This window comes from Gopherus evgoodei, chromosome 1 (genome assembly GCF_007399415.2).
Source record: "Gopherus evgoodei ecotype Sinaloan lineage chromosome 1, rGopEvg1_v1.p, whole genome shotgun sequence".
NCBI classification, from domain to species: domain Eukaryota; kingdom Metazoa; phylum Chordata; order Testudines; family Testudinidae; genus Gopherus; species Gopherus evgoodei.
This window is the reverse complement of record NC_044322.1, coordinates 119,759,245-119,784,071: the sequence shown is the minus strand read 5'-3', so window position 1 is coordinate 119,784,071 and position 24,827 is coordinate 119,759,245. Positions and strand designations below refer to the sequence as shown.

At 43.1% G+C, this 24,827-nt stretch overlaps 1 protein-coding gene across 15 annotated transcripts in view; it reads right to left on the bottom strand.

Annotated features, from left to right (window-relative positions):
• Positions 1 to 24,827, bottom strand: part of INPP4A (inositol polyphosphate-4-phosphatase type I A) — a 192,930-nt gene that overhangs the window by 114,343 nt on the left and 53,760 nt on the right. For 14 of the 15 annotated variants that reach the window (XM_030570810.1, XM_030570838.1, XM_030570820.1 and 11 more), the window contains exon 2: positions 6,589 to 6,658. The gene's annotated coding sequence lies outside the window, so the exon portion shown is untranslated. Of the gene's footprint in view, positions 1 to 6,588; positions 6,659 to 18,402; positions 18,622 to 24,827 lie in introns of those variants that run through there. The other variant, XM_030570751.1, reaches the window with a different exon arrangement.

The following is a 24,827-nucleotide window of genomic DNA, read 5'->3' as shown; positions in this document are numbered from 1 at the left end:
TGCATCACAGTACATCATGCATTCCTGTTGTTCACAGTTAAAGTGCTCTTTTAAAGCCTTCTGGAGCTGCAGAGCTCCTGTGTCTGGCTGTAAAAACTCAGCAGACAGCCATTCCACCTCTATCCTCCACCCTGGCAGCAACTTTTCCCCTTTTGCATCACAGATATTATGCAGGACACAGCAGGTAGCTATAACCATTGGGATGTTTTTGTTCACTGAGATCCAATCTTGTGAGTAAACAATGTTAGCGTCCCTTCAATCTACCAAAACTGCATTCAGCTGTCATTCTGCACCAGCTGAGCTGGTAGTAAAAATTTTCCTTGGTGCTGTCAAGGTGGCTGGTGTATAGTTTCACAAGCCACAGGACCAAAGGGTAGGCTGGGTCCCCCAGGATCACTACTGGCTTTTCAACATCGCTAGTGGTAATCTGCTGGTCAGGAAAAAAGAGTCCCTGCTTGTAACTTTCCTGAAAGTCCTGAGTTCTTAAAGATGCAAACATCAAGCACTTTCCCTGACAAGCCAACACTGATGTTGGTGGATCACCAGGGTTTTCTCACCAACACTTGCATAACTGTAGAAAAATAGCCCTTTTTTGCTGATGTACTCTATAGTGCCAAAATAGGGATATATATGCCGTCTATTGCCCCACCGCAGTTTGGAAACCCCACTGCTGCAAATCTATCCACTATGTCCTGCATATTGCTGAGAGTCATAGTCCTGCATAGCAGGAGGCAATTAATACCCTGCACACTGGCATGACAATGGCCCCCACAATGGATTTTTCAACTCCAAAATGGTTTGCCACTGACAGGGGTAGCAATCCGACACTGCAAGTTTCCACAGTGTGATTGCCACTTGTTTTTCCACTGTCAGTTTAGTTGTCATTCTGGTGTCTTTGCACTGGAGATCTGGGGTAAACTCAGCACGCATATCCAGGAATGTGGCCTTGCAAAAGTTTTGCAGCCACTGCTCGTCATCCCAAGTCTGTACTACAATGTTATCCCACCAGCTAGTACTTATTTCTCAGGCCCGGAAGCAGTGCTCCTCCATATGCAGCTGCTCCATGAATGTCACCAATAACCTTGAATTGGTTCTTGCTATGTCCCACAGCAATCTGCCCTCCAAGAAATCATCATGTTCCCCGCTGCTGTGGTTCTTCTTACAGCTCTGCAAATAGCAGAGAATCGAGTGTCTTGTGCTTGCAATGCTTATGACAATAGTGCAGAGCTGTGCAGGCTCCATGCTTCCGTCAGAGATGGCGGATAGCAAGGAGGACCATGCAGGTTCATAAGAAATTTTTAAAAGGTGCAAAAATTATGGAATATAGATTACACTGTTGCATCCTTGGACGTTGACCCCTTGCTCCCAGTCACCTGTGCATGACTCATTTCTGCCCAACCGTGCACTGCCAAAACTTCCCAAAATACAGTAGGGCTGGACAGTGGCAGCTTACACACTGAGATACCTACCTATGGTGCACCGCACTATGCATTGACACAAGCACTCCTGGTGAACACATGCAGTGCCAATGCAAGGAGCCAAGTATGCATGTGCATAAGCGATCTATTAACTGCGACAGCTTTATGCCAACATAACTTGCATTGATCAAAGTTTGTAATGTAAACATGGACTATGTCTACACTTAAAATATTACAATGGCATAACTGTATCGCTGCAATTACGTCACTGTAGACACTCACTACAGCAAGGGGAGCAGCCCCTCCTCAAGAGTCAGTAGGTAAGTCGATGGAGGAATTCTTCTGTTGACTTAGTACTGTCTACCGTGGGGGGTAGGTTGGCATAGCTACATCTCCCAGGGGTGTGGGTTTTTCACATCCCTGAGAGACACAGCTATGGCAATATAAGTTTTCAGTGTAGATCATTCCTGAATGAAAAGATATAAATAATTTTAAAAACTTGGCTAAAAACGAATTAATAAAGTGGCGGACATAGCCTCATGGAGAATGACGCTGCACCAAAAAACAAACAAACAAAGAAAGCACAGGACGAGAGACTCAGGAGAGAAGCGGTAGGGAGAGTTCTTTCTCCCTGGGAAGGGACTGGAGCCCATTAGTTTGGGACTGGCTGTGGCCAGTAAACAGAGTTGCAAGAAGTTTTTCCTAATGTCCAACCTAAACCGTCCTTACTGCAATTTAAGCCCATTGCTTCTGGTCCTATCCTCAGAGATTAGCAAGAACAATTTTTCTTCCCCCTCCTTGTAACAACTTTTTATGTACTTGAAAACTGGCATCATGTCCCTTTTCAGCCTTCTCTTCTCCAGACTAAACAAACCCATTTTTTCCCAACCTTTAATCATTTTTGCTGCTCTTCTCTGAACTTTCTCCAATTTGTCCACATCTTTCTTGAAATTTGGTGCCCAGAACAATACTCCAGTTGAGGCCTAATCAGCGTGGAGTAGAGAAGAATTACTTCTTGTGTCTTGCTTACAACACTCCTACTAATAGCTCCCAAAATGTTCACTTTTTTTGCTGTTGCAAGTGTTACCCTGTTGACTTATATTTAGCTTGTGATCCACTATGACCCCCAGATCCCTTTCTGCCCTCCTAGGCAGCTATTTTGTATATAGGAGTGGGATTAACTTCTGTGGTGGGGACCTAGAGAGGAGAGGAGCGCTGAACTAAGGTCTGCCAGGACCAGGGAATGAAGAAGCAGCCCAGGAGGGGCAATGGACTTTTTTTATTCCGAGTTCAACCCCAGAAGGCAATTGAACTGTTAATGTCTTGGCCAGAGGGCCGAGCCACAGAAAACCCAGTAAGGCAGTTTGCAGAAGGGACTATTTTGGATGGACCATTGCGGCCGAGGATAGTGGCCACCAGAGGGAGTGCAAGAGGCAATGTCCCCTGCAATGCCGTGTCCAGGCAGGAGGGGGTGCCCATGTCCATGTAAGGAAATGTGTTTACACTGCCATTCTCCCTCTGTATTCAGGCTCTCGCTCAGTCTGATTATTTCGTCCTCCAACGTATTAACATTCATCCTTTCAGATCTGTTGCTACTGCTAAAATACTGGTTATCTCAGCTTGACTAGCATTATAAGAGTCAGATGGAAATGACCTGTTGGGCTGTATTATTAAAAAGTCAAATACCTCAGGCCAGGTACCAGCCAAACATGCAGTTACTGCACTTATGCATAGAAATCAGGTGTTGTGCATGCAAAGTCTTAGAGATAATAAGGAGATGGCCAACATTTTCATATTTGGGTGCCTAAAGCTAGGCATCTACATCCACATTTAGGCATGTAGATAAAAGTGATCTGTTGTTCAGAAGTGCTGAGCATCTCTAGATTTCACTAAAGTCAAAGGGAACTGCAGGTTCTCAGCACCACTGCATATCAGCCCATTTTACCTAAATGTAGATGCTTAGGTGTAGACAAGTTATGGGCAACGAAGTTACATAACATCTCTTTAATAAGGTCTGACACATTTCATGAAATCCTTCCCATCTTTTTTCTAATGATCTTGCTTTTTGGGGAATATCACTACCTCAATCATTCCATCTCACTAAGCGGCTTCAGGGCGACTAAGCAATTTTGCTTCCTCTCTTTAATTAAAGCAACTACTTTTTTAGACACATTAACGTTTTCTAATTTCTGTTGCCTGCTGCACTTTGGATAGCTTATCCATCACCCATCTGAGATTGAACAATGGGTGTATCAGCTAGAGAGTACTGAATATTTTCTTTTTTGTGTGTGATCAGCTGCAACCAACACTTTTTGTCCAGATCTTTTGGTCCGTTTGTGTTCTGCCAGACTGTTTTTCATCTACGTTCCTTTTCCTTTAAATATTAGTTTGCATTCCTCATACTCTGTTGTGTGTCCTCTTTAGCATGATTACTTCATCTATAGTATATATGTAGAGTACTAAAGCACCTATGACATTGTCCAGCTTCTTTGATTCAGTTGAATTGTTGGCATCAAAAGGTCTCTTTATCCTTCAAAATCTCATCAGAGATGGGGTTATTAAGCTACAATGCATTTTCCACGTGGTACATCTTGTATGCTTCAGAAACAAAGCTGAAAGGTACTAGAATATTAGGTGCTTGGACCAGACAAGAGTTATACAAAAAAGGGATCATTATACGTTCACTATACATTTAACCCTGCATTAGGCATGTGTACGCTCTCGTGTGTTTTCAAGGTATGTTGCCCTTTGTACTGGCAAAAAAAAATCAGAGAAACAAGGGAACAGGAGCAAGCTACTAAATACAGTTTGTCAAAAATGTGTAACTTGCAATAACATTCAGCATTATAGGTGCATTATATTTAGAAATCTTCAAGATGTATTGAAATAATTGACAAAAAATGTTTTAAAGATACCTGCTGTTTTATTTAAGAAATCTAGGGCAAAATCCTACCCGCACTGGCTTCAAGAGGGCCAGGATTTCACCTTTATTGAATTACTTACTCCCCCAATCTTTCCTTCTATCAGATTGTCCTGGACTCTACTTACTTCAGGATGTGCTTTATGAGGGCAGGTACTTTACTGAGACATCTCCCAGGTAACTGATTTAGCAACAGGCAGGAACTGCTCGTTAATGAGGACAGTCTTGGCATAAATTCAGCTTAATTGGCATGTGTCATGGAGACATTACTGAAAATGTTAACTGGTGTTAAATGTGTGTAATATTATATCTAATATTAAATCTGAGCTCAGATTTTTTTTAATGCAAAAGCTGCGAAATAGGGATGAAAAGAAAAAGCAAAAACCAAAGTGTCATTCTAGTATTGCATTTCAAAACCTTTTCAAACTTATTTTTAAAAAGCGTCTTCTCTTTGGCTCCTGCAATGAACTTCAAATGAGTGTATGGACCAGCCTGTGTGAACCTCACTGCAGGAGCAGGACCTTAGTTGAGAGACACTTCATTAAGACAATATGCTGTCCCCACAGAGCTGTCCCAAATGCAATTGACTTTGCTGCTCTACCCCTTTTCTTATAGACGTCTGTGATTAGATGTACAGGGGTCTCAAGAGGGCTGTGATGCTCTGTTCTCATTTCATCAGTAAGAAGCACTGCTGAACTGGATGGCAGTGCAGGATGTCTCCAGACAATGCTTTTAATGCAGAGGGTATCATTCAATGAGCAGAAGGCAAAGTAAAGATGAAATGAGTCACTTGTTTTATTGCAAATCATTTAAATCCACAAACAGCTATAGTACTAAGCTAAGGGATCTGGCAATGCTTCCTGCTACTGGCAAATACACCACAAAGGACCTCTTTTAGGACCTGGAAAGACCTTCATATCCATGTACAATTCCCATATTATTTTTCACTGAACTGTTCTGGATATATTACAGGGGAAAAAAATTCATATAAGCCAATGAAGCATCCAGTTGTGCATTGTATTTGCATTTGTTGAGTTCTCTGGCTCAAAATATTCACTAGCAATTTGAATTCCAGATTTAGAAATACCAGTAACAGATCGCCTGTCCAGGCTTTCAGATCACTGCCCCAGCAGTCTGTATCAGGACACCTTTCTGATACAGGCAGACTAGTCATAGCATGAGGGAATGGATTCACTGACTGCTGAAAAGGCAGATGGTGCAGTTTGATCTTCTAAATAAGTTTGCTCCCGCACTTACAGAAGAGCCCACACCATCACACAGCAGAAGTTGGAAAGGGAAACCACAGGGAAGCCATTACTGATCACAATTCACTGTAGCACAGCAGTTCTCCAACCTATTCATTCTGCGCAGAACTCCCTAACAGGGTGTTCTGCTGTCCTCTAGTGGATAAAGCACTAGATTAGGAGTCAGGAGACCTGTATTCTGTTCCCATCTCTACCACTGGCCTGCTGTGTGATTTACACTGTAAGCTCTGTGGGGCAGCGACTGTCTTATATAGTATGTTTGTACTGTGCTTAGCACAGTGAAGCCCCTGTCTGGAGGTGGTGTCTCTCCAGGTGATACTCTAATAATAATAATAATAATAATAATAATGAATCCACCTTCCCTCTCATATAACTTGCTTGTGAGAATGTTTCATCTTGTAGACGACCTCAAAGAGTTCTGCAAACACAGTGGTGGTCCAAGGAACGTACTCTGAATACCCATGCACTAAAGCTATCCCTGTGCTTACCAGAGTGATTTGGCAGTGGCAGCTTGGGAAGCAGGCAAAGACAGAACAAGCATTGAAGAAGAATGTGTCTTACAGGATGGATGATGGGGGAAGAGAGTGCAAAGAGCAATGAAGGGAGGGAAAGGAGAGAACTTAGACTTGAGGCCCTTTCAAGGGAACTAGAGTGCAAAGCTTGGTCTCCCAAAGAAGACTTTTTTTTTTTTTAAATGTTAACCCTCTGCAGATTTTCAAACATAACAAAACCTCTGGTAAGGATAAAGAATTATCCACAGCATTAAAATAGCATAGATATCCGCAGCATGAGAATGCCATTGAAACTGAAATCCAGAATTTGTGGGATGTTTGTTAAAACCTCATTGCTTGAGATGTTGAAGTTCCCATATACAATAGGTGTAGTTTTTTCCCTTCAATTTACCTTTAAAACTTGCTATTATTCAGCAGCCCTAAAGCATCATTTACTATAGTAATAACCAACCACTAAAATGATGTCATATTACCTTACTCCATGTTCAGCTGCTAAAATCCAGCACAGGCATCCAGACTCAATTTGTCTTTTTAAAATAAAACCTGAAAGACAATAAGAAAAAGAATCTCTGTGTGGAACCATAATAATAGAATACAAATATGGAAAATAACTTTGGTATGAAATGAACATATGGTCAAGTCCACAAAAATATCATTCCATTAAAAAAAACACTGAGCCAAAGATGACATTTTCCCTTTTGTAATCTAACATCTCAATAGTTGGAGAAGGAATCTAGACTGGGGACCACTTCTGAGAAAAGAAAGCATGTTAAAAGGTGCAAGAGAAATTTCAGAAGCCATATATTATTATTGTAAAGTCTTATGCTTAGAGACTACGATTCTCCCTTAACATATCTATAAACTAGATTCCAGGAATGTCACTTGGTGTGTCACCCTGGAGCCTATTAGATCTGTAGAGTCTGTGAGAAGTAATGAAAACAGCCACAAGCATGGCTGAGGGCTCTTTTTCATCAGAATATCACCAGGCTGAATCATCATCAGGTTTCACAGTATGTCACCATCCAATTGTTAAGTTCTCAGCCATTTTGGCGTTACTAATTACACTCACTGTTGTACAGCTACAATAAGGCATGCATCTATGCCATGCCAAGAGTCCCAAACCACTGTGATATCAGAAGTAACTCAGCCAATTACCACCGTTAATTTGTATGCAACAATTTCACTGTTTGCATAAAGGAGACTGCACAGATAGTGGATTATTTGGCCCAACCACCAATTCTGCGTGCCCTACTTCCACCCATGTAAAAACATCAATATCCCAGCACTATCCCCACTAGACACAAATCAACACAACCACCCGCACAACACAACCAGTAACCCCAAACATCACAGTCTGTTGCATCAGTGTGAAGCAATCGAAACAACTGCAAACATGGTTGAGAGCTCCTTTTGAAGAATATCACCAGGCCCAATCATCACTGGGTTTTGCAATCTGTTACCAACCAATATTTAAATTCTCAGACATTTTCAGCTTTTACACACAACTTTATGAATTACACCTGTGCGACAGCCCAGGCTTTCAGTTGCTAATATATACTAAAAATGCTCTTTAATTAATTCTGCAGGCACACTGAGAGTACATCCACTCCACAAAAAAAACAAATAAAAAGAAACCAAAAGCAGCAAGGCTCAGAGCCTGGGTCAACTGATTGGGGCTTATGCTATGGGGCTAAAAATAGCTGTTTAGACAATCCCACTCACACTGGAGCCTGGGCTCTGAGACCTTCCACCCGCACTGGGATTCAAACCTGGGCTCCCGTCCAAGCCAGAACATCTACACAGCTATTTTTAGCCTCATAGCATGAATCCCATGAGCCTGAGTCAGGTGACCCACAGTTGCCGTCACAGGATTCTTTGCAACGTAGACGGACCCTAAATCTCAGGTAAGACGATGCTCTTATATGGATGCACCCACATCATTCCACTGAGGCAAGGTCTGCACGCAAGTCCACAGGTGCTTGGCGTAAGGTGGCCAACTTTCTCCTTGTGAAACCTAGACACTGAGCGCTGGAACCTCCCCTGCTCCAACTCTTTCCCTTGAGCCCCCACTCCTCCTTTCTCCCCCCAGCATCACTGGCTGCTGCTCTCTCCATCACACTCCCCGCCAGCTGAGCATGGCTCTGGAGCAGGATGTTGGAAAGAGAGCCAAGCTCTGAGGGTGAGTAACTGGGGCAAGATGAGGGAGGGACAGCCTCCCTCAGGGCAGAATGGGGAATGGCGGGTACCTCTCCCCACTTTTCCTGAGTGGAGTTGTTCCTAAGTGCTCCACTGCTCCTCTGCTCTCTCTCACACACACACCCCAGCTGCAGAGGCCAGTTACTCCAGGTGACTGGATACTGCCAGGTTCCCTTTTTGACTGGACTTTGTGGTTGAAAACTGGACAGCTGGCAACCTTAGCTTGGCGCCTGCAACAGACTAGGGTCATCCAGACAATGAGCCAGCCCAGCACCTCTGCTGCAGGTTCCTGTCTCCAGCTGCCCTGCCTGTTCTCCATCAGCACAGCTTCTGCGGATCTGCAGTTCCAGTGACTTACCAGGGTCCCTCCCCAGAAGGGGGCTCCCCGCACTGAAAGGGGCTCCATAGTAGATAACTAGCAACTGAACTGGACCCATTCACTCATTTTGCACAAACCACCAAACTGTCTGGGGGGAACCACTTTCACTCATTACAGGCTTAGGCTGGATTCAAGCCTGGAGGTAAAAAAGTTCAGTTTCTCATTGCCCATCCCTGGGCCCATTCAGACTCCAAAGGAAGAGCACTTTTAAAAAATATGTTCCTAGGTCGGCTCATGCTGAAACTAACTACCACTGAATCACCTAAACTGTAGGAATTTTAAAGCCTAGTCCTTATAAATCAATATTCAAGAAGCATAATCAAGAAATTCTGACAAATCCTTAACGAAACCCCATAACTTCCTCTCCAGGGAAACCCATTTAACTTTAATACCACACTTTCGTATAGATCTGCAAATCACATATCAGGAAAGGCAGGCCCTTAACACTAACGCAGCAGAAAAGTTCTCCCCTATTAAGATTTTGTCTCTGGCTCCATCTCCACTGTGAATGCCAAGCATGCACCATACCATGATGCTATAGCAACAAGGGAACTACCCTGAGCATGCATAGAGTCAGTCAGCTCACCACTGAATAAATATTGTCTGCCTTCCATACATGGCATGTGATACTGTGGAAACTCTGCTCTGCCAGAAAGACACAGAAATTTACCTGAGCCCATGTGGGCTGGCTGCCTGCATCAGTGTTGATTCCCCAGAAGCAAGGACATCACAGCATGGTGTATGCTGGGACAGTACAGTGGAGCTGGAGCCAGATGCAGTGGCAGCAGCTTCAGGGGAACTAACCAGGCTGGTAAGCAGGGCATTCATCACACACTGCTGAAGTAACTACCTCTGTGGCCTTGGTCAATCAAGTCATCTCTCTGGCTCAGCTTACCATCAGCAAAATGAGGATAACGCTACTTACCTTCCTTACAAGAGGTTTTTGAGGATGAGATAATGTTTGTACATTGCTCCAACAAAAGGAACACACTACTTGAACCTTAAATTTCACTCACGTTATGTCTAGACTGGAAAAAATGGTCATGTTTAGAAATGTGTTAGCTAACTATTTTAAACAGGATTTTTCACTTAGTGTAGAAAGGGCAAGTTATGTTTAAAATGTGGTAGCTAGTTTTAGTTAATTCTAGCATCCCTGCTACTTTGAATTGTAGTCAAAGGTAAGATTATTAATTAATTATTATTATTATTATTATTATTATTAAAATTGCATTTTCTGAGCACCTGCTTGGGCGTTCCCATCTTGTGACACAATTACAGCATGGATCCAATTTAAAAAACAAAATCTAGGTCTATTTCCCCTGTGTTTTAATTCCAGCAATAACTAATGTAAAAGACGACCTTCACTGCTTATTTTTGCATTCATTTGGGTATTTCCAATTATTAAGCCAGGGTAGTCCAATGTCATTTAAAACAGAAATAAGCTAGTTGGCCACTGAGCCCTGCCCAGTGAAATCTCTCCTGTTCAATCACCATATTGTATTTATAGATAAATTGCTTTGCAATAGCAATAAGACATGGCAGTTTGTGAAAATGCTCTCTCATATTACACCAGACCTAGAACTTTTTGCAGACATTCTGCCTTTGGCCTTCCACGCAAAGAAAAAGATGGTGACACATAAAAGGTTCTTCATGCCCTGATGTGTCTTACTGCTTAAATTAAAACTTTATGTAAATTGGCTTGCAAGCTACTTAAAATACAGTTACAAGTCCAGTGCTTGCTGCCAAATTTTGAAAAGTCTTTTAGGTCCTTCACTGCAGGAAATGTGATGCAGGTTTCTCCACTCCCCTGCTGTCAGGACTGCAGATTCTCCGAGTCCCTTGCTGCAGGTCTGGGAGAGGAAATCTTCTCAGCTGTTAACATAAACATTGAGGCTACTGTATAAATGGACAAAAGCTCCAACTGCCATCAAGTCTTGCTTATGCCATTACCCTTACGGCAGCACATACGGCATGACACACCACCCACTGAGGAGGAGACTCCAGAAAGACAGGCACAAAGGGGTACATTTACTATTGTGAGAATGAGTATTTGTACTGAAAATTCCCCACTTCTGCCCCATGGCTGCTCACTCCCTGCATCTCCCACAGACCAGGGACAACAAAAGCCAGTCTCTCCTGGAAGGAGCAGGCAAGTAAGCATTTTTCCTTGTAATGAATTGTGTAAATACCGCTGAAGTGTGTCTGAAACAACCCGTGATACGGTGGGTGGCTTTGTTCCCTCACAATGGGCTAGTTTATTCCAGACCTTACTGAGCTGGGCAGTAAGCAGGGGTGGCTCCAGGCACCAGCACGCCAAGCGCGTGCCCAGGGCGGCAAGCCACAGGGGGCACTCTGCCGGTCGCCAAGACAGCGGCAGGAAGGTTGCCTTTGGTGGCATGCCTGCAGAGGGTCTGCTGGTCCCGCGGCTTCAGTGGACCTCCTGCAGGCATGCCACCGAATCCACAGGACCGGGGACCTCCCGCAGGCAAGCCGCTGAAGGCAGCCTGCCTGACGTGCTTGGGGCACCAAAATACCTAGAGCCACGCTTGGCAGTAAGACTCCGCTTAGTGGCTTGCGCCTGGTCATGTTCTTACTCCAGTCATAGGGTGGGAGAACAGGCACTACCCTCCTGACATTCCGGCCTGCGAGCAAGGAGGGAACGGAGGGGGAAGAACCATGGCTCTACCCCTCCCTCTTTATCACCAGCCAGAACAGCTGATGTTCTCCATGAAAAGGGGTGAAAGTTGCTCTCTCGTCTCCCCAAGTAATGGGGATGCCAGGGAAGAATTGTGACTATATGAATCAGTATCTTTCCCTGGACGGCTCCTGGGGCAGTGCAGCTACACACTGCCCTTTACTCAAGGCAGATTGTAAAAGTTACAATCTAGTTCAAAGGGAGTTTCCTGCTAACACGTGTTAAGCACTTGTATTTTCGTTAGTCAGTCTACAAATCTGGACAATGCTTTTCTTTCCTAGGTCAAGCTGTCTTAACTCTGGCTGTGATCTGCAGTTGAAGGGCGGTTGGATATATTGTATATTGATATTGTGTTCTGCCTCTCCCCAGTTTCTTTATTGTTTCAGAATCTTAGCTCATTTTTAAAATAGGCAGTAAAAGTTACAGTGGGTTAATTATTTTCCTGAATGATCATCTTGTTACAAAGAGGAGAATGATAAATTGTTCTCCTTAACCACTGAGGACAAAACAAGGAGCAATGGGCTTAAATTGCAGCAAGAAAGATTTAAGTTAGACATTAGGAAAAACTTCCAAACCCTAAGGGTAATTAAGCACTGGAACAAATTATCAAGGGAGGTTGTGGAATCTCCATCATTACAGGTTTTTAACAGCAGGATAAACAAAAACCTTTCAAGGATGGCCTAGCTATTAAGTTCTCCCCCAGTGCGTGCACTAGATGACCTATCAAGGTTCCTTCCAGTCCTACATTTCTAGGATCTGTAACTTGGCCAGGCAAATCCCTACAAATATTAATCAGTATTCACATGGCTCCTGTAATGATTGTTCTTGAAAATACTAATTTATACCAGACAATATCACAATTACATCAAAACATGCATTTAGAAAAAAATAGAGAAAACATTTTCTTGGTCCAACTCCCACAGAATGGTTTCATTCTCACTTGCATTAAATACAATACTTGTACTTTACCTGCACTAAAATCCATTTCAGCTCCCCTTTTGTGTATTTTGGGATGAGAGAAAACACATGACCATGGAAGCTCCTCCCAGTAAATACTTGCGTAACCCCATGTGCCTAACAGGGAGATATCTCTTTAGAGACCCATTGGGGAGAGGTAGGAGTGAGCTGTGTCCGAGTCACTGTTGCTAGGCAGATTAAGCACTTCACATCCAGAAGCTTCTAGAATTGGGTGAGATAGTTTTGGGTCTGCTCCAATAGGTTCCCTCTTGCTGGGGTCAGACTCCATGAGGGCAGTCAGGGCAGCCGCTTCGCAGAAGGCCACCTGTGAGTTGGGAGAAGCTGAGCTCAGGAGCAGGAAGCAGACTGTTGGCCCTAACTCTGAAACATTTTGCAGCAGATTAGTGATGTTGTTAACCCTCTAACAGGAAAGCATGGGCAATGCTAATTATAGCAAAGGGTAATTGGGAGAGAAAAATAACTTCTATTTTAATTGTATGCTTTGAATGTTGTCTTGATTTTAGCCAAACTGCTCTAGTTAAATTGTCTCAACTAGTCTGAGTCACTAACTTTTCTTTAAATGTAGTAATGGGGATAGGCATTTTTATTTTACCATTCTCAGGGGCGGCTCCAGCCATCAGCACAGCAAGTGTGTGCCTGGAGCGGCAAGCCCCGGGGGGCGGCCTGGCGGTCGTTCTGAGGGCAGCAGTCAGGCAGCCTTCGGCGGCGTTTCTGTGAGAGGTCCACCAGTCCTGCGGTTTCAGCAGCGAGTACACCGAAGGCACGGGACCAGCAGATCACCTGCCAAACCGCTGCCGAAGGCTGCCTGACTGCTGTGCTTGGGGCGGCAAAAAAACAGAGCTGCCCCTGGCTATTCTCAGTTTTGGACTGTCTTGTAACGGTGTTTTTTTAATCTATACATGCAACTGAGTGGTTGGTTAATCAGTTAGCTGACTGGCTAGTGTGACTTCAGAAGTGTCTGCATGGAGTCCAACTGAAGATCCCTACAAGCAAGTGGAGGGAAGATGTTTTAGACCAGGGGTTGGCAACCTCTCAGAAATGCTGTGCCGAGTCTTCATTTATTCACTCTAATTTAAGGTTTCGCGTGCCAGTAATACATTTTAACATTTCTAGAAGGTCTCTTTCTATAAGTCTATAATATATAACAAAACTATTGTTGTATGTAAAGTTAATTTCTTTTTTTCCAATGTTTAAGAAGCTTCATTTAAAATTAAATTAAAATGCAGAACCCCTCAGACCGGTGGCCAGGACCCAGGCAGTGTGAGTGCCACTGAAAATCAGCTCGCGTGCTGCCTTTGGCATAAGTGCCATAGGTTGCCTACCCATTTTAGACTCAGCAGACTGTATAGATTTGGTGATCAAAGACTAACTGAGACTTAAGTGAACAAAACTTAAGAAACTGAAAGTTCTCAAAAGCTTCTCACTGTGTTTCTGTGGGGACTGAACTGTTCGGATTTTAATGTGTTTTCTTTATTTATGTTAATGTACAACCGTGAAGGTAATGTCTGTGGATTATTTTGCCATGTCATGTCATGCAGCCATGTCATGCTGTAAAAAGTAGATTTGTTTATTTATCATAAGATTTTATACAGTTATTTAATTAAATTCATTCCTTTAGTTTCTTTTGGGACTTGAATGTGATGAAGTTGACCCTGTGCAATCCTAGCTGAAACTCCTTAGAGACTGAACTCTGGGCCTCCAGTTACCTTCTATGAGACCTGGGAATTTTTTTTTTTTTAAAGGCACTGGAGACAGGAAATGAACTCCAGCCCACCAAAAGGTTACACTTGCACACCTCCACAACTCAGTCATATGCCAAGTGTACAATGATGGCCTGTACATTAAGAATCATTGGAAATAAGACTACAAAATCAGGCCCCAGTCTTGCAAGCTACTCTGTATGAGCAGATACTGCCTTTGTGTTCTCTTTTAAATGTTAAAGGAAGGCTCTGTTTTGTCATCACAGATGTATACTATAGTCCAGCCCAGTGACTCAGGAATACAGAGTGACTCCATGAGACAGACTGGAGAAGGGAGGGAGTGACTGAAGAGAACATGAAGAGTGAGAAAATTCTGAATGAGGACGGGTCACATCTGCCTGACTCTCAGGTGGGAGGGTGGATTAGTGGACACAAAAATAGATATGTTTTATAAACAGGGCTCTCACTTTCTGTAATTCTGTGTCTAATGGGAAATTCAGTGCTGGTGACAGGAATCTGTCAAAACTTGGCTGCAATGTTGTTCTATGACATCTCATCCATATACTTCTCTCTATCTCCCATTATTTTGTCAGTTTTAGAAATCCTGGTTAACAAGCACTAATGCAGATCAAGCCAAAGTGTGCATTACCTCCCCAGGAAGCCTGCGAGGGGAAAAAAAGGTTTCCGTCTTCTGAATATTTTTATTTGATGTTAAAACTCCCCCTTTCTGCTGCATTGTTTACCAAAATCTGTCACAAAGCATTGTACTTCTGCAACAAAGAGTCCCTGAGCTCCAGGGGCTGTGTCTATAGTCTTGACAAAGAGCACACAGAGACTGAAAGTAAACGTGACCAACTACCATCCTGTTCAGTCTCATTATACGGAGAAGCATGAGAAGCAACTGCAGAAAAAATCTGTTTTTTCTCCAGTGGACACAACTGATCTTAAAATTTGAGCATAAAACACAGCGAACACACACAAAAACATCTGGCTATAAACCATCTTTCATTGAAAGTTTTAGTTATTTCCAAGGCATTACAAGTAATGGGGTCTAAAGTAGATTAAGTAGCCATGGGATACAAGGGAAGTAACGTACATTAAGTAGCCATGGAATAAGAAGGAAGGTTCTCTCATGGATCAGTAACTGATTAAGGCAGTGTTTCCCAAACTAAGGACGCTGCTTGTGTAGGGAAAGCACCTGGCGGGCTAGGCTGGTTTGTTTACCTGCCGCATCCGCAGGTTCAGCCGATCGCGGCTCCCATTGGCCGCAGTTTGCTGCTCCAGGCCTATGGGAGCTGCTGGAAGCGGCGGCCAGTACGTCCCTTGGCCCACGCAGCATCCAGCAGCTCCCACTGGCCTGGAGCAGCAGCTCCCATTGGCCAGTGGGAGCCGCGATCGGCTGAATCTGCGGACGCGGCAGGTAAACGAACCAGCTCGGCCTGCCATGGCCTTTCCCTACACAAGCAGCATCCCAAGTTTGGGAAACACTGGTTTAGTGGTTAAGACACTCACATAAGGGGTGGCAGATTCTTACTCAAATCCTTTCTCCCGTTCTGGCAGAGGGGAGACTTGAAGTGGGGGTCCCGACATCCCAGGTGAATATCCCAACTACTTGGCTAAAAGTTATAAGGGAGGTGTTCCTCCTCCTCTTCCTCTCACACACAAACCCAGCCAGTTTGTGTAAGCTCACCCAATGCAGCAGGTGAGTTACCAGACTGGGCCCCACAGGTGAGTTACGAGGTTTGTGAATCGCTGTGGGGGGTAGACATTTGAACCTCTGGTATGAGGCTTGCAGGGTGCATGCGCAGAGTCAGAAACAGACAGCTAGGGAACTTTTATTGCAAAAATGTAGGCACCAAGTGAGTTTAGGTGCCTATAGGGTTCAGAGGCAGATGAGCATGGGGGCTGTGAATCCCAGTAGTGTCTGATTCTGGGATTTAGGCATGTAAAGTGGCAGTTAAGTGCCTAAATCCTTTTGTGAATCCAGCCCAAATTGCCCAGGTAAACTGCAAGGAAGGTGGATTTTTTTTTTTTTTTAAAGTTTTGCTCTTTTTAAATTGATGTCCTTTTCCATGTCAGGGTATTAATCCAAGCCCTGAATTGAGACACACACAAGATAACCGGCAGCCCTGGAGTTAACACAGCACTCTGTTGCACTGCAGTGGTCACTCTTCTGAGATCACAGAAAGCAAGAGTGGGTTGTGAACAAAAGCAGGGTGAAGAGAGGCTGCATTCAGGGCAGCTATTGTCATTTTTATTAAATAAGTTAATTTGTTTTGAAAATGTTAACTGCTAATAATTTAACTGTCTCTCTCAGTTGCAGTATTGCAAAGACTGTACAACTCCCACTGAAGTCCTTAAAAGGATACTATTTTTTTTCCTTACTCAGTTTACAGATAGGAACGAGACAGAATACACGTTCTACATACTCATCATACACATATGCAAAACTAAGTGCACATGCACACACGTGCGCGTACACACCCTCCAAAAATGCAGAGAGGTTTGAGGAATGTTTTCCTTATTTCAGCCAGTTCAGATATCCTTCCCTTTGTGCAGTAGACACTGTTAAGGTTCCGTCACAGGAGAATCTAGGAAGCAACCATAGTTTGCCTCCATAATATTACATAGAGAGAGATACAGACATAGGTTTTACATACCTAAACAATGATATTACTTATTGACTGAAAATCTGCTCTGGGAGAAGGAGAGCCAAGAGCTGAACTTTCTAACGACCATTCTCGTGCTACAACTTTTTAACTCCAATGGCACCTGAGGTCTAAGACTTCAACCAGCACAATGACTGAAGTAAAACATGTGTTACACTCACCTTTCATAAAGCGATAGGAAACAAATTAGAATCTCCCTAATTCACAGCAACGACAGAAAACCAGTGTGAATCAGTACAATTTCCAAGTAATTAATCACTCAAAAAAACCCAGGGATGAGGTAGCACAATTCTGAAAATTGTAATTTACATTGGTTTTAATGCTTCATAGTACACAAGCAAACAAGGCCTGGTATCTTTCGTAAAAAGAAGTGCATCTTAGTGGTGTAAGACCTCATTACAGAACCCACTCTGCCAGTAAATCTTTGAGAAATGAGGGACGTGCGTCTCTTTGGTACAAATAATAAGGTATGGAGATTAATGAAGCTCTCTTGTAGTCAAAAGTGGGTCAGCCAGTGGCCAGCTTTCTAAACCACCTTCTTTCTGAGATTAACAGTGCAACACAACAGATGACCAGGCTGCAATAGGTTATTAAGAGCAATTACCAACTTCATTGTAAGGTGCAACCTAACAGACAACTGCCTTCTGAATCCAAAATATACAAAGAAATATGCCAAAAGCATAAAATCAAGTTGAACATGTGACTGTAGCTGAAAAAGAAAGATTAATAGGACGACTTGTGAAAGGAAGGACACTATTCCAGAGCAAAACTGATGAAATACAGTAATCAGTTATGAGGGGTACAGCAAAGACTGAAAACTTAGTAGGATTCCACCTGAGGATTACTAGCAATTTTGCTATGACACAAAAACTGTACTTTTTATAGTGAATGCCAATTTGCAAAAACTCTACTTTCATCACTTTACAAATTTAAGCTAAAGAAAGTCAAACTTCTGAGCTTGAGGAATGGACTAGCACATGTTCTGTTCTTTGCAAACAACAATTAAAGCAGTATATATTGTAAACGTGTATTATCTGGGGGTACAAAAAAGGGAAAAAAGCAGCAGCTGGAGATACTGTTTTAAGTACTTGAAGCACTGAAGTTAACCTAAGCGACATTTACATTGAGGCAGTAAGGTAGAGGTCACATCCAGCCTCATACATGCACAACCTTAACATGCTGGGTAAACTAATGATGTAATTTCAAATTTCAATAGCTATTACAGTGATCCTGGCAAGGCTGTTTTTGATTCTGGAACTGCAGAGATTCAGAAGTTGGCAAATTTGGTTTTAATGCATGAACCTGAACAGGAGTGGTTTCCAAATAATGAACAGAGTACTGTGTAATAACTTCCACTGCCCTAATACCTAACAGCTCTGCTCCTTTGAAAGAGGTCCTCTATCCTTAACATGGCTGCCATGCATTATATAACATAGGATGCACTAGTGAATGAGTGTATCATTATTTGGTTTTGTAGCGCATGTACCACTCATTAGCCATATGATTCTCTGTATGCCATTTCAAGCAGCAAAGATGATGCTCCGCAATAATAAGGCTGCAAGGATCAGCATCCTCTGAGGAAAAGCAACGCATATGAAATTCAACCCTCCCAAGCTATTCAGCTCCCTTTTCCCATCTCTCTCCCTCTAATGAACAACAAACATTCTTACCTTTTTTTAAAAAAAAATTATGAACATAAACTGATCTTGCTCAGCAGAGCCTCCCGAGTTTCAGCCATGCCTGCAGAAATATCTTGGCACAATTGTCTCCTGCAGCAGGTAATCAATATCAGTCTGCTTCTTCTACTGCCAGAGCTGCTCCATCTGAATTCTAGCTAATGTGACCACTGACAGTGTGAGTCATATCAGCGACTCATAGCAGATGCAGAGCTGCAGGAGGAGTTTAAGTTTCAGTGTTATACACACACACACACACCCCAGCCCACCCCAGCTCTATGCTGCTTCTTTCACAAGAGGTGTTAACAGCTTCATTTCCCTCTGTGTACATTTACTACATCAGTTCAGCATAGTGAGTTATTAACTGCAAATCCAGGAAGCCACTTCTTTCCTCACCAGAAACATTATTTTTATTTTAAATATAAAAGGTTGCTGTGCAACCTTGCCAAACTGTGCAAGTGTCTAATACTACAGCTATTGAATGTATAATCCTGGCAAAAGTCTCAACACAAAACTCTTGAGCTCAGACCAGTAACAAAGATGTGGACTGGAGGAAAATTCAAGCAGCCCACAGGAATTTCCTAAATGCAGAAAATGTAATTGGGGTTAATTTCCTTCATCTACATAAGCCCAATCCATCATGCTTCTACATGGCAAAGTGCCAAGGAGAAAGTAGATTGGGGAGGGTGTAAAAACCATTGGATTTATGTATATATTTCTAATGCATAGAAATATATAGACAAATGTAACAATCACCATAGAATCTATGGGTAAGCCTAGCTCCCCAGCCTGAGACCAGGACTTGGGGTTATGGTGCTGCGCCCACAACCCCCCTGTACTCCAGCCACTTTGCTACATGTGTGGGTGTTGGGATGACATGATCCAAGAATGGACCAATCCCGGCCCCTCCTGCAGCCTGCCCCCTTCACTGCCCTCCATGTGGAGCTGGCACAGAAACACTTTCTGCAGCACTCTAGAGGAACAGAGGATCTTGACCTGTGCTCCACTTGTGTAGCCTCAATGCAGGACTTAAGCAGCATGGAGGGCCTTATGCTGGTGAATTTCACCCTGGAAACCATACATTTTTTACAAGGCACCAGTTGCATACATATAATAATGAGGTCCACATTTCCATAAACTTGGTTACCAATCTACTTCTGAATTGGCATATTACACCAGGGCAGTCAGAGTGCTGAAGCTCTCCTCCTTCAAAACACACTCGGACACGTCCTTCTGGTCAGCTTGCAGCTCAATAGAACAAAGTAACAAAGAACTATGGGACAATTAGACCAGCATCATCAAAACCTTTCATACTTAGGTTTATCTTTTCTTGGTAGGACAACTATTCTTTCCAGCAGAAGCTGCTGGCTAAGATAACAGTGCCATTAAAACTCATAGACCTGTGTATCAGTCCTTTTATATAAACATCCTAGATAGTTTAGAAAAAAGGCATTTGGTTTCTGTCAAAGCATTTTTATCAGATGATCTTCCCCAAACTCAGTAAACATCTGACTGGATATTGCCCAGACAGATAGATTTCCACTGAAGCTTCTCACTGAAGAAGTAACGCCTAAAGCAAAAACCACAAGACTAAGAAAAGCTTGTATGACCAAGAAAACATGGTACATTTCCTTACAATGTGCAAACGCTAAGGAAATCATGAGATAAAGAAACAGTCACATCCAACACAATATCAATCTACAAGCCTCATCCCACTAAACACATGCCACTCAACCCACACCAACACAGTAACTGCAAATGTCTCCGAGTATAGAGCATCTAAGCACCTAGAGAGAGAGCAGCACATACTACAATATGGAGATCTGAGGGGGAAGCAACAGTAGGGAAAACAAAGAAAAGCTGAAATAATGTTTGAAAGCTTTCCCCTTCTGCCTCCTCTTTTTTAAAAACAAAAAAACATACAGTTTGGGGGAGAAGGAAATGGCACCAGCCTTTGCCACTGCTACTCTTCACCACCTTCTGGCAATTACAGATAAGCCACAGAAGGGAGCATGAGTCGTTGACCTATTATGTTAATCACAAGTTATATTTTCCCCTCTCTTTAAAACTGTCCTCTTATCCTGCTATTAAGATCACTGTTGCTTCTCAACAAGGAACACCATGAGATCTCCAAAGCAATGCTTTTCTCCCTCCTGGCACAGCTATAAGCAGAGACCAGACTGATCATCATCCTCAAGACTCCACAATCAAAATAGCCAACAGTGGTTACTAGGATAGCCCAAACAATGCTAGCCCTAGACCAAATAGTGTGCCAGACAAGGAGCGTCTTCAGTGCCTCACTTCAATTTGTTAAACTTTCGTATACCTGATTTTTATTGCATTTGTAGCCCACTTCACAACTGTGATGCATGATTTGCATGCATTACTTATCCATGTCATGTAAGACAATAAATTTGCAATCTAGAATCTGTAAAGCTGTATTTATTCATGCCATATATAAGCAAACACAAAAAATCATTTAGTCTAAGCTTATAGAAGCTTTTAAATTTTAAGAATAACTGAAATGTACTAACATCAAGAAATTGAACTGTCCACCAACATTGGATGGACCAGTATTAAACAGTGTTACAGTTGGTGACAGCCTTGGAATGTTAACCCTAGCCCTTCAGTTCACAAGGTCATTTTTCTTGTCTTTGCCCTTGTGAACTGAAGCACAACGTCAGAGAGATCTAAAGACTGGTCAATGGCATTTTAAAGTGATAAAATAGCAAAAATCTATGTTCTGCAGTCTTAGAAAGTCATCAAACATTACATGTTAAGCATGACAGATGTAGTATCAGTATTTCTTGTATATCGTTGCATAGATAGGGGTTTGATAGGTATCTCTGGCATCTCATTAAATATATCCTTTATTAATCATTACTTACTCTCTTTAAGTCTTAAAGCACAAATTTACAACAAGACAAGGTTCACAGTATCGCAGCTGGGCTCTCACTTTACTTCATTTCGTTCACATACCTCACTGACTGACATCACACCACCCCTTATATACCTGTGAGGACCTGGCTAACATCATTCTAGGAGGTTCAAAGAAAAATGTTCTCAAAGTCTGGAAGGTTCAACAAGATTCTGCAAAGGTCCAGAACATTCTGGGAGGTTAGTGAAAAATGAATCCACATACGGAATACCTGAATAGGCAAGGGTGCATATTAATGAATGCTAGAATTAAAATTCTGATTTGCACATGGTTGTAGGGGAATCATTTTAGGAAATCACTAGCAAAAATTTAAAAGGATGAAACAATACAAAGAAATCAAATTTATTTCACTGAAACTCTGCTGTGGTTTCTTTTAAGAAGCCAATTGTTTTTCATTGTTTAGTTAAACAAGTAGAAAGCACTTCTGTCAGAAAAGTTATTTACCTGGATGAGACTGTTAAATAAAAGTCACAGTGTCATGTCCCTACTGGATGCCAGACCACCACACAGTAAGCTCATCTGCTGTCCTTTCCTTCCTGAAGGATTGCTTCCCAGTTCTTTGGTTAACAACCTAAGACTAGGTCTACACTCGGGGGGTGGAGAAGTCAACCTAAGATACACAACTTCAGCTAAGTTGGCGTATCTCAGGTCGATTTACCTGACGTGAGGATGGTGGTGAGTCGACCGCTGCCGCTCCCCCATTGACTCCGCTTCTTGTGCGTGGTGGAGTTCTGGAGTCGACAACAGAGCACTCGGGGATCGATTTTATCGTGTCTACGTTAGATGCAATAAATCGATCCCCAATAGATCAATCACTACCCGCCGATCCAGCGGGTACTGTAGACATACCCTCAGTAACAGGAGAGCAGGGTCTTTCATTCCTGCTGAAAATCCTGATCTTCATTCAGGTCTCCTAGCAAGATGTGCTCTGCACAGAGGAAATTTCTCTGTCTCATTCCCAGATAACCTATATATAAACATAAGACAAGCTTGCTCAGTAAAAGTAGAAATCCTGTCCTGTAGAATGATTTAAAGATCACAGGTTCAACATGCTAATCAGACTGACACACGAGTTTCTAAACACAAGGATGTATTTAAAACAACTTAGAATACACAGGCACTTTCATTCTAGGGTATCTCATAACAGTATGTTCTGATATACTGTTTCATGGCAGTGCCATACACATAAACATTAACTATCTCCATGTTATATACTTTTCTCCATCATGCCTTCAGATGCACAGTCCACCACATACCCCATAGGAGGACATCTGTATAGCACTATGGGTATAAATCATGTGGCCTCCATGTCAAAACACACAAAAGAATTATTGGATTCTTGAAGGTGTGGCCATTGGCAAGGCATAAAACCAGGAGTTTTAGAGCAGCTGATGCCTCTTGAAAAACAATTTCATTTAGAAAGATTTTTTCCCCTACAACCAGTGTTATTGCAAGGGATGAGTACATCCTAAGAGAGCTGTAAATTCCAGCCCTGTTTTTTGGATTTATTCTGAAAGTGAATCCCTGTGAGCCCCATCAAGCTTTGATAGCTTTCTTTTTCCAACTGAAATGGCATATTTGGGCCGAGGCAATGCAGCACAGAGTGTTTACGGTGGAAAGAAAGCTATTGCTGTTTTGATAAGCAACTACCAGGCCTCTGGGAAGCATGAATTCAAATGGAATCTACAAGTGGAGTAGTAAGACTGAGGTGCCTCTAATGAAAGATTCTGTAAAGAAGGCACTTTCACATAACAGATTGAGCTACTTATCCTTTTCCTTTTATCTTTCAGAATTACAAAATCTAACGACCTTCTACAGCACCCACGATTGTAGTAGCTAAGCACTTCCTAAGCAAACGAAATCCACATGGTGAATTCCCTAGTAGAACACATTATTCTTCTCCTCTCCTTGTCTAAAAGAGGGAGGGTAGCTCTCAAGAGGGAATAACTAGTTTTTTTTAAACCATCATCCTGCTGAATATGGTGGAAATGCTCCACCAAAGAGAACAGTCTTGCAGGGTGCCCTGAAGGATGTCACAGTCTGGATTAATCTGATGTGCCCTGGAAGCTCGTTCCATGTCAAATCCCCTCCACTGAGAACATTCCAGTTCTTATGGGCTTCATCCTGGGTTTTAGCTGCAGTGTCTCAGAGAAGTGCAGCTTTCTTGCTGGGAGATGTAGCCGCTGATGGAGTTGGATCGTGACCCACTGATGGCTTGAAGATCAGAACCAAAAAGGCTTAATCTGGCAACAGAAGCAGACTGGGAACCAGTGAAGGAATCAACAGTGAACTCTCCTGCCATGCAGCCACATGATGCACTAGCTGGAGCCTCTGAACTATATCCTCCTTTTGCCCTAGATACAGCAAGTTTCAGTAACACAGCCTGGAAGTGATGAATACATATGTCACTGTAGCCAGATCCTTGATCAGGAGGAAAGGGAAAAAAACTTCCTAACAAGCAGAAGGTAGACAAAGGTTTTTTGCCTCTCAGGCCAGGGCTACACTTACAGCTGTACAGCACTAGGAGTTACAGCTGCCTTCGTACAGCTGTGTAGGGAAAGCGCTGAAGTGTGGCCACACTGACAGCTACCAGCGCTGAACTGTGGCCACATTTGCAGTGCTGTTGGGAGTGGTGCATTATGGGCAGCTATCCCAGCATTCAAGTGGCTGCAACGTGCTTTTCAAAAGAGGGAGGTGGGGTGGAGTGTGACAGGGAGCATGGGGGAGACAGAGTGTGGATTTTTGGAGCTGACACTATTGTCAGCTCCCTGCCTTGCAAGTTCTAAGGACTGGAAGATAAACACCACCAACCTTCAATCATTTTAAAAGTTTTGACCCCTTCCCCCACCCCTCTTATTCACTAAACAAATAGCCTTCAGACCAGATAAGCAGCTGCTCCAAAATGAACTCCCGCTCCCACCCACCCCCGCCGTGTTGCTTCTCTCCTCAAGCAAACACTAGCTGTGAACATTCCAAAGGAACTCCCCTGCCTGCCTCTGCTGGAGCAAACAGGAGCTGTGTTTGTGTTTTAGATAAGCAGCTCCGGGAGCCTGGAGTTCACAACAAAACAGCAGAGTGGCTGAACAGGCATTCTGGGATACCTCCGAATACCTCGGAGGCCAATTACAGCGCTTTTGATGGCCACATTTGCGGAGCAGTGCTGCATCACCAGCGCTGCAATCCTTATACCCCAGGCAGAGCAGGAGTATAGCCAGCGCTGCAGCCAGGGAGATGCAGCGCTGTATGTGCCTTGCAAGTGTGGACAGTAAGTTGCAGCGCTGTAAACCCCACCACCAGTGCTGCAACTCTCCAGTGTAGCCAAGGCCTGATTCTACCTGGTTGTCCAGGCTTTACAGAACAGAATAGAACAGAACCCGAAGGCTTTGCAGTACTTTGATAAGGGTGAACAGATGCCTTTGATAAAAGAGGAAAACAGTCTTCCCCTCTGACCAGGCTCATATGGGTCTTGTCTTTATTGTGA